This window comes from Octodon degus, unplaced genomic scaffold, assembly GCF_000260255.1.
Source record: "Octodon degus isolate 3935 unplaced genomic scaffold, OctDeg1.0 scaffold00084, whole genome shotgun sequence".
Classification (NCBI taxonomy): Eukaryota; Metazoa; Chordata; class Mammalia; order Rodentia; family Octodontidae; genus Octodon; species Octodon degus.
In genome coordinates, this window is record NW_004524660.1 from 3218400 (window position 1) to 3225400 (window position 7001).

The 7001-nt window shown below is 40.1% G+C and overlaps 2 pseudogenes; one reads left to right on the forward strand and one right to left on the reverse strand.

The window, feature by feature from the left end:
- Positions 1 to 902: 902 nt before the first annotated feature.
- Positions 903 to 4401, forward strand: LOC101569367 (annotated as a pseudogene).
- A 686-nt stretch (positions 4402 to 5087) lies between these two features.
- LOC101579590 lies at positions 5088 to 6674 on the reverse strand (annotated as a pseudogene).
- Positions 6675 to 7001: the final 327 nt, after the last annotated feature.

Genomic DNA, 7001 nt, shown 5'->3' on the forward strand with positions numbered 1-7001 from the left:
ACTAAAGTTCCTCTGATGAAGTGGAACATCAACTTCTTCCTCAGCCCCTTTATATAGTCTCTTTGTGCTGAGTCACTCTGGGGCGGATCCATTGTGCCCTAGGGTAGAAACAATCACACCCCAGGATGGCCCCTGAGCCAGAAACCGAAACCTTGCTGTGGAGTCATCCAGCCAAGTTGACACAAGTTTTGCTGTAGTTTCCCACTGACTTTAATAACAGGACATGGCAATACTAAGAATATCCTGAGGGATCACTACACTACAGGTGGTTTGATTTTCATGGACTCACTGTTTTGTGGGTTTTCAAGAAATATTAATCTAATTTTTTTTTTTTTTTGCTATTTCACAGGATTTTGAAGTACTGTACAGTATATGTATGGTGTTAAAATTACATAGGCTTACAAGTTTAGAAAATGGTTAAGAACATTAGAAGTGTTTTTAAAAGTGTAGGAAAGGGTTATAAGAGTGTGGGAAGGGCTTATAAGCATATATATTTATATATACTATATACATATACATATACATATATATTATATATAATTTGTACTAAAATAAATATAATGTTTCTTCTTCACTGATTTTCACTTATTGCAGGGATGTTTGGAGCTTAACCTCTGCAATAAGTGAGGGACCACTGTATAGGCTTTGAATTAGCATCCTCTATATTGTACTGTATCTCCCATAGACAGGATTCATGGGTCTAGGAATCAAGGGGTGGGAGTGGAATATTACCACTTACCATTACCCCTAGTGATTGACTAGCACATTTTTTGCTTCCTGTCCCCATGACTTTATGTTCTGCTGGACTAGAAGTCCTAGTTCCAAAGGAGGAAGGCTTGTACCAGGAAGCACAACAATGATATCATTGAACTGGAAGCTAAGTTGGTCCTTTTGGCCTCCTCATGCCTCTGAGGAAACAAGCGAAAAAGGGAGTCACTGTGTTGTCAGGGGTGATTGACCCAGACTATCAAGGGGAAATTGGATTACTAGTCCACAATGGAAGAAAGGAAGAATATATAGGGAGTGCAGGAGATCCCTCAGGACATCTCTTAGGATTGCAATGTCCTGTTATTAAAGTCAGTGGGAAACTACAGCAACCTGATACAGGTATGATGACAAATGGTCCAGAGCCTTAAGGAATGAAGGTATGGGTCACTGTACCAGGAAAAGAACTAAGACCTGCTGAGGTGCTTGCTGAAGGCCAAAGGAATATAGAATGGTAGTTGAAGAATGTAGTTCTAAATATCAGCTCTGACCCCATGATCAGCTACAGAAAAGAGGATTATAATTGTACTATTTTACCCCTATATGGTTCTATTATAATATAATTTTGATTGATTTATTACTGGTCCTTAAGGATTATTAAATGTATTAATAATGAAGTTATGAAATGATTAAGCATAAGCATCAAGCAAAGAAAAGTTACCTTCTATTTTGGTAAGAGAATTAGTACATTTCTGTTTGTACACAGGATACTTATAACATGTTAGGCATAATTATATGCATATCTTATTGGGAGACTGGTTTAAAGAAATATGTGTAGTTGCCAAGCTGACAGGGGGTGAATTGTAATGGTTGATACATTATGTCAACTTGAGAAGTTGAGAGCTTAACTACATTGGCTCAGCAATTCTACACCCTAGGGTGTGGAGGCCCCACCCTAGAATGACTCATCACTTAATGGATGTAAAAGAGAATTGAGAAAGGATGGAGAATCCCACTTCTTCAGAAGAGCTCTGTCCAGTCTTCATGGTCAGCTTGGATATCATCTGGCTTCTAGTACATACTTTTTGGCCTCTGCTTTGGATCCTTCAGCCTTCTCATATGGACTTGCACAGAACACTGCAGTAAACTCTAGACCTTGGGCTGAATCCTTTAGCCTCCAGTGTGCAGATGCCCTCTGCATGCTTCCTCATCAAATTCTGTAGCTGATGGTTTATAAGCCAATCTTTTTTTTTTTAAATTTTTACTTATTTGTTTATTTATTTTTTGTGTGTGTTGTCAGCTCAGCCCACCAGGGGGCGGGGCTGGCTGGCATGTGGTGCTGGGGGATTGAACTGTGATCTCTGTGCTTTGCTTAGCTTAGCTTGTTCTAAGTAGGTGTAGACCACTGAGCCATCTCACCAGCCCCAAGCCAATCTTGTAATTTCTTATAGATCTGTATATTTTGTGTTACATCTGTTCCTCTAGTAAAATCCTGAGTGACAGATGGCATTTATCTCAATCTGATAAAAGTCATCTATGGTAAACCAACAGTCTAAATCATACTAAATGAACAAAATTTGAAATCTTGCACTCTAAAATCAGGAACAAAATAAGGATGTCCACTATCTCTACTCTTATTCAACAGAGTTCTGTAACTTTAGCTAAAGCATTAGACAAGAGAAACATGTAAAAGGAATAATGATAATAAAGGAAGAAGTTCAATTATCATTATTTGCAGATGACAAAAGATACTCTAAATAGAGGACTTGGGCCAGCGTGATAGCTCAGTAGTCTAAAGTGCCTGCTTAGGCAAGGTTAGGCAGGTGCAGGGGAAAGAAGTTCAATCCCCGGCACCACACACTGTACCAGTCACATCCCCAAGGCAGGCTGAGCAGGCCAAAACATAAAATAAAATAAATGAATGAATGAATGAATGAATAAATAAATAAATAAATAAATAAATAGAGGGCTCCAAATACTCTACTAAAAAAACCACTCAATAGTTTAGTAAGTGAATTCAGTAGCACAGCTGGATACAAAGTCAACACTGAAAAAATAAATAAATAAATAAATAAATAAATAAATAGAGGGCTCCAAAAACTCTACTAAAAAAACCACTCAATAGTTTAGTAAGTGAATTCAGTAGCACAGCTGGATACAAAGTCAACACTGAAAAATCAGTAGGATTCCTGTACACAAATATGAACTCACTGAGAGAGAATTTTGGGAAACATCACCTTTCACAACAAATATAACAATAATGGGGTTGCATTGAATCTGTATAACAATTTTGGGAATATGGCCTTTTTTGTAATGTTGGTTCTTTCTATCCAGGAAGAAGGAATATCTTTCCATTTTGTGAAATCCTCTTCAATCTCTCTTTTTTTTTTTTTACAGAGTACTATGGTTTTAGTTGTATAAATCTTTTACTTCCTTTGTGAGATTGATTCCTAAGTATTTCATTTTTTTAGGTGGCGTTGTGAAAGGTGTGTTTTTCTTAATTTGTTTCTCAGTGTGTTCATTGTTTATAAGAATACTATTGATTTTTGAGTGTTGACTTTGTATCCTGCTAAGCTACTGAATTAGGTTATTAAATCTACAAATCTCTTAGTGGAACTTTTGGTGTCTTCTATGTACAATATCATGTCATCTGCATATATTAATAATTTCACTTTTTCCTTTGCAATCATTATCCTTTTTCTTTCTCTTGTCTAATTCCTCTGGTTAATGTTAAACAGGAGTGGTCAAAGTGGAATCTTTGTCTTGTTCCTGACTTTAAAGTGAAGGCTTTCAATTTTTGTCCATTTAGTATGTTGTTAGTGGTTGGTTTGTCATAGATGGCTTTGGAGGTAAAAACCATCTATTCCAGTTTTCTTTAGATTTAAAAAAATTTTTTTTTTTGGTGTAACTGGGGATTGAGCTCAGGCCCTTGTGCTTGCCAGGGAAGCACTCATTCCACTGAGCCATCTCCCCGGCCCAGGTTTTTTTTTTTTAATATATATGATGAATGAGTGTTGAATTTTGTCAAAACCTTTTTGTCTTTCTTGGCTGCAACATGAAGGGAGCTTGTGGCATGGTGAGCTGGTTTCCAGGGAGGCAGCATTGGTGGCAGCACAGTCTTATGGCAATGATCCAGATATTGAGATGACTTGGGCTTGACCTGCAGTCCCTGAAACTCACTGAAGTGGATGATCAGATCTACTCAGACTTCCAGGAGCATTTTGAGAAACTCAAGATATATTGGACCTGGAAGAACTCAAATCAGAATCAGAAGAGAAGTGGAGGCCATTCTGTCTCAAGTTTGGCAGGATTGTAGAAGACTACAACTATGGTACTTTGGTGTGCTTGGATTGTTCTCTGGGCTACACAGAAGAAAATACAATGTTTGCCTCTAAGATAAGATTTTCTTGCCATTAAAGTTTCTCAGAACTGAAAAGGCTGTAACAAAGAGGTTTATATCATATGAGTGTTTGTGACAAAGAAAGTGAAAGGATCCAGTGGTGGAGAGGATGGAGGAAAGAAAGGAGCTGGCAGTAGAGAAGAACAGAAAATAGAGAAAGGAGAAGATAGTAGAGGAGAAAAAGTGCTCACCAGACAAGGAGAAAAGGAAAAGTGACAAAGGAGGAGAAAAAGAGAAAGAAGCTGACATGTCATTCACAGCTGTGAAGCATCTGTGTAAGGTAGACAGGGCCTAGGAGTCTGGGGCCTGAGACTCAAATGGGGGTGCAAGTACCACGGTGCCACTTGCCCAGATCCTTCTGGATCAATGTATGTCTGTCCTTACTTGCTGTGCTTGGTGATTCTCTTCTGTTGTTTCTCTTGAAGTTGTGGTGGTCTTTGTCTCTTCCTAAAATATCTGCTAGTACTCTTTGTAGGGTTCGTTTAGTTGTCATGAATTTCTTCAGTTATTCTTTTTCATGGAAGTATCCTATTTCACCATTAAATTTGATAGTTTTGCAGGGTACATCAATCTGGGTTAAAAGTTATTTTCTTTCTTTTCTTTTTCTTTCTTTCTTTTTTGGTGTTTCCATCTTTATTGAACCCACAAGCTAAATAATTCCCACTGTGCTACATCACTTACGCACCTTCAATGGCTCTGCAATCTTCTATCTGGCATTCAGGGTCCCCCAAAGTTCTCAGGTGTATTCAACATTCTGTTAGGCATTTCCAGACAACTACCCTCTGAGGCCAAAGCCGTCTCTCTTCCTGCCCCTGGACAGCACCATCTAGCTCCTGAGGATGGGCTATCACATTTGAAACAACAGAAGTGAGTGCTTCAGGAGTTCAAAAGCATGACTCATGGAGGACAGAGGATTTACTTCAGTGAAAACTGAAGAACAATTCATATACAAAGAGGCAAAAAATGCTTACAGAAGCCATCCTCAGAAATTGCTCTGGAATGCCATTTCACTTGTATCCACATCATGTTCCTGGTTCAGCTTTTTGAATTCCACCACTTGGAAGATGTGCTCAGGGATATGTTTAGCATCCTGTTGATCCTTTGGTAGCTTACTGGTTACTCCAAGAATGTCACCACACTTCCTGATGTAGAATTCCAGGTCTTCTTCAGTACACTTAGCAATCTGAGTGAGACGTTCGTTCTCAGAAGAAAATGTCTCATCTAAGTCAAACAGTTCCAGAGGAGGAAATGGCAAGTCCCTGAAGTTGGGGAGGGAACACAGCAGGCTGCAGGGCAGGCAGTGGTGTTTCAAATTGAGGCTGGATGAGCTGGAGTGGTTCATGTTTCATGTTTAGCTGCTCATGATTTGTCTGTTTACCAGCTGGACACCACCTCCCACCTTGATGACCTTGAGGAGGGAGGTGGTGTCCAGCTGGTAAACAGACAAATCAGAAAGGATGGTAAAGTCACATGGGTTCTCATCCCCTTCCTGGAGACACACTCATAACCATTCTGACAGGGTGGTGGTGTTGGGCAGCATCGTGTAATCGGAGATCTCTGGGTCCTCAGCATCAATCTGGCTCAGGTGGATGACTCCTGTTGTGAGCCACTAGAAAACAACACCCATGATTTTGTTGTTTTCTTCTTTATCCAAATACTGGTCACTGCTCACCCTAGCCTGGGAATTGCGCCACCTTGCTATTGGATTTATGGTTGGGATCAGGAGTAGAGAGAGACCGCTCCTCAGAGGTTGCTGAGCGCTTCATTGTGATATGGAGATAATCCTGTTCCAGGTGTTGTAATGTGCTCAAATTCAGCCAACAATTACCTGTGCTAAGATCATAGAACCTTCTTTTGAAGATACTCTAAAATGTCAAAAAACAAAAAACAAAAAAACAAAAAACAAATACTGGTCACTGAACATGTGACAGGAGCCAAGCACTGCCTGCTTCCCTGCTTGGTTCTTCAAGTGATAGCCAGGATAGGTCTGTTAAGTGGGAAGCAGAAGAGCCTGTGGACAGAACAGCCACTGCTGGTTTCATGACACTCAATGTGGCACCAAAAGGGCAGACAAAGGTGAGGGCCTGGGTGTTGTTTCCACTGCTGTCCTCATCAGTGATTCCAGGTACAGCCTTTCCTACAGCTCGACTAATTTCCCTCTTCAATACTCCATTGGAAACCAGAGCTTCCTTAGGATGAAAATACTTGTAATACACATTTATAACCACAGCATCATTATTAACCATGATTCCATATTCTTCTAGTAGGAAGTTAATATTGGTGTCAAATCTGTATTCCCCACCTTCTCCGAGCATCATGAGGATATCTCCACCACTGGAAGATACTTCTTTAGGACTTCAAACTGAGCTGCAGTAAATTTTTCCCTTGTTCGAGCTGTAATCCACAGTTTCACCCCAATTAGCTTCTCAGATGTGATTTCACCTTTAAAACTCTGAATCTTCCAATTACTCCAAAGTTTCTTCTGCATGGATTTATAGCCATTGTTGATGGTAAATACCTCCTTTTTGTATGCATTGAAAAGAATGGTGCTCTGAACATCCTTCTCCATGATTGCCTGAGGCCCAGTGACCACCATCGTCACCTAACATCTCCCAGCATCCTGCGGCCAGGTATCCGAGGCCGCTTAGCAACTGCCTAGGAACTCGGGCTGCTCTGTTTTCTTTCAGAACATGAAATCTTTCTTTATGCTTTTTTTTTTTTTTTTTTTTTTCCGACTCAGCCCTCCTTAAGGGCAGGGTTGGCATGGCATGTGGTGCTGGGGATTGAATTGTGGTCCCCTGCACCTGTCTAAGCAGGTGCTGAAGACCACTGAGCTATCTCGCCAGCCCTGACATGAAATGTTTCACTCCAAGCTCTTCTTGATTTGATGGTCTGT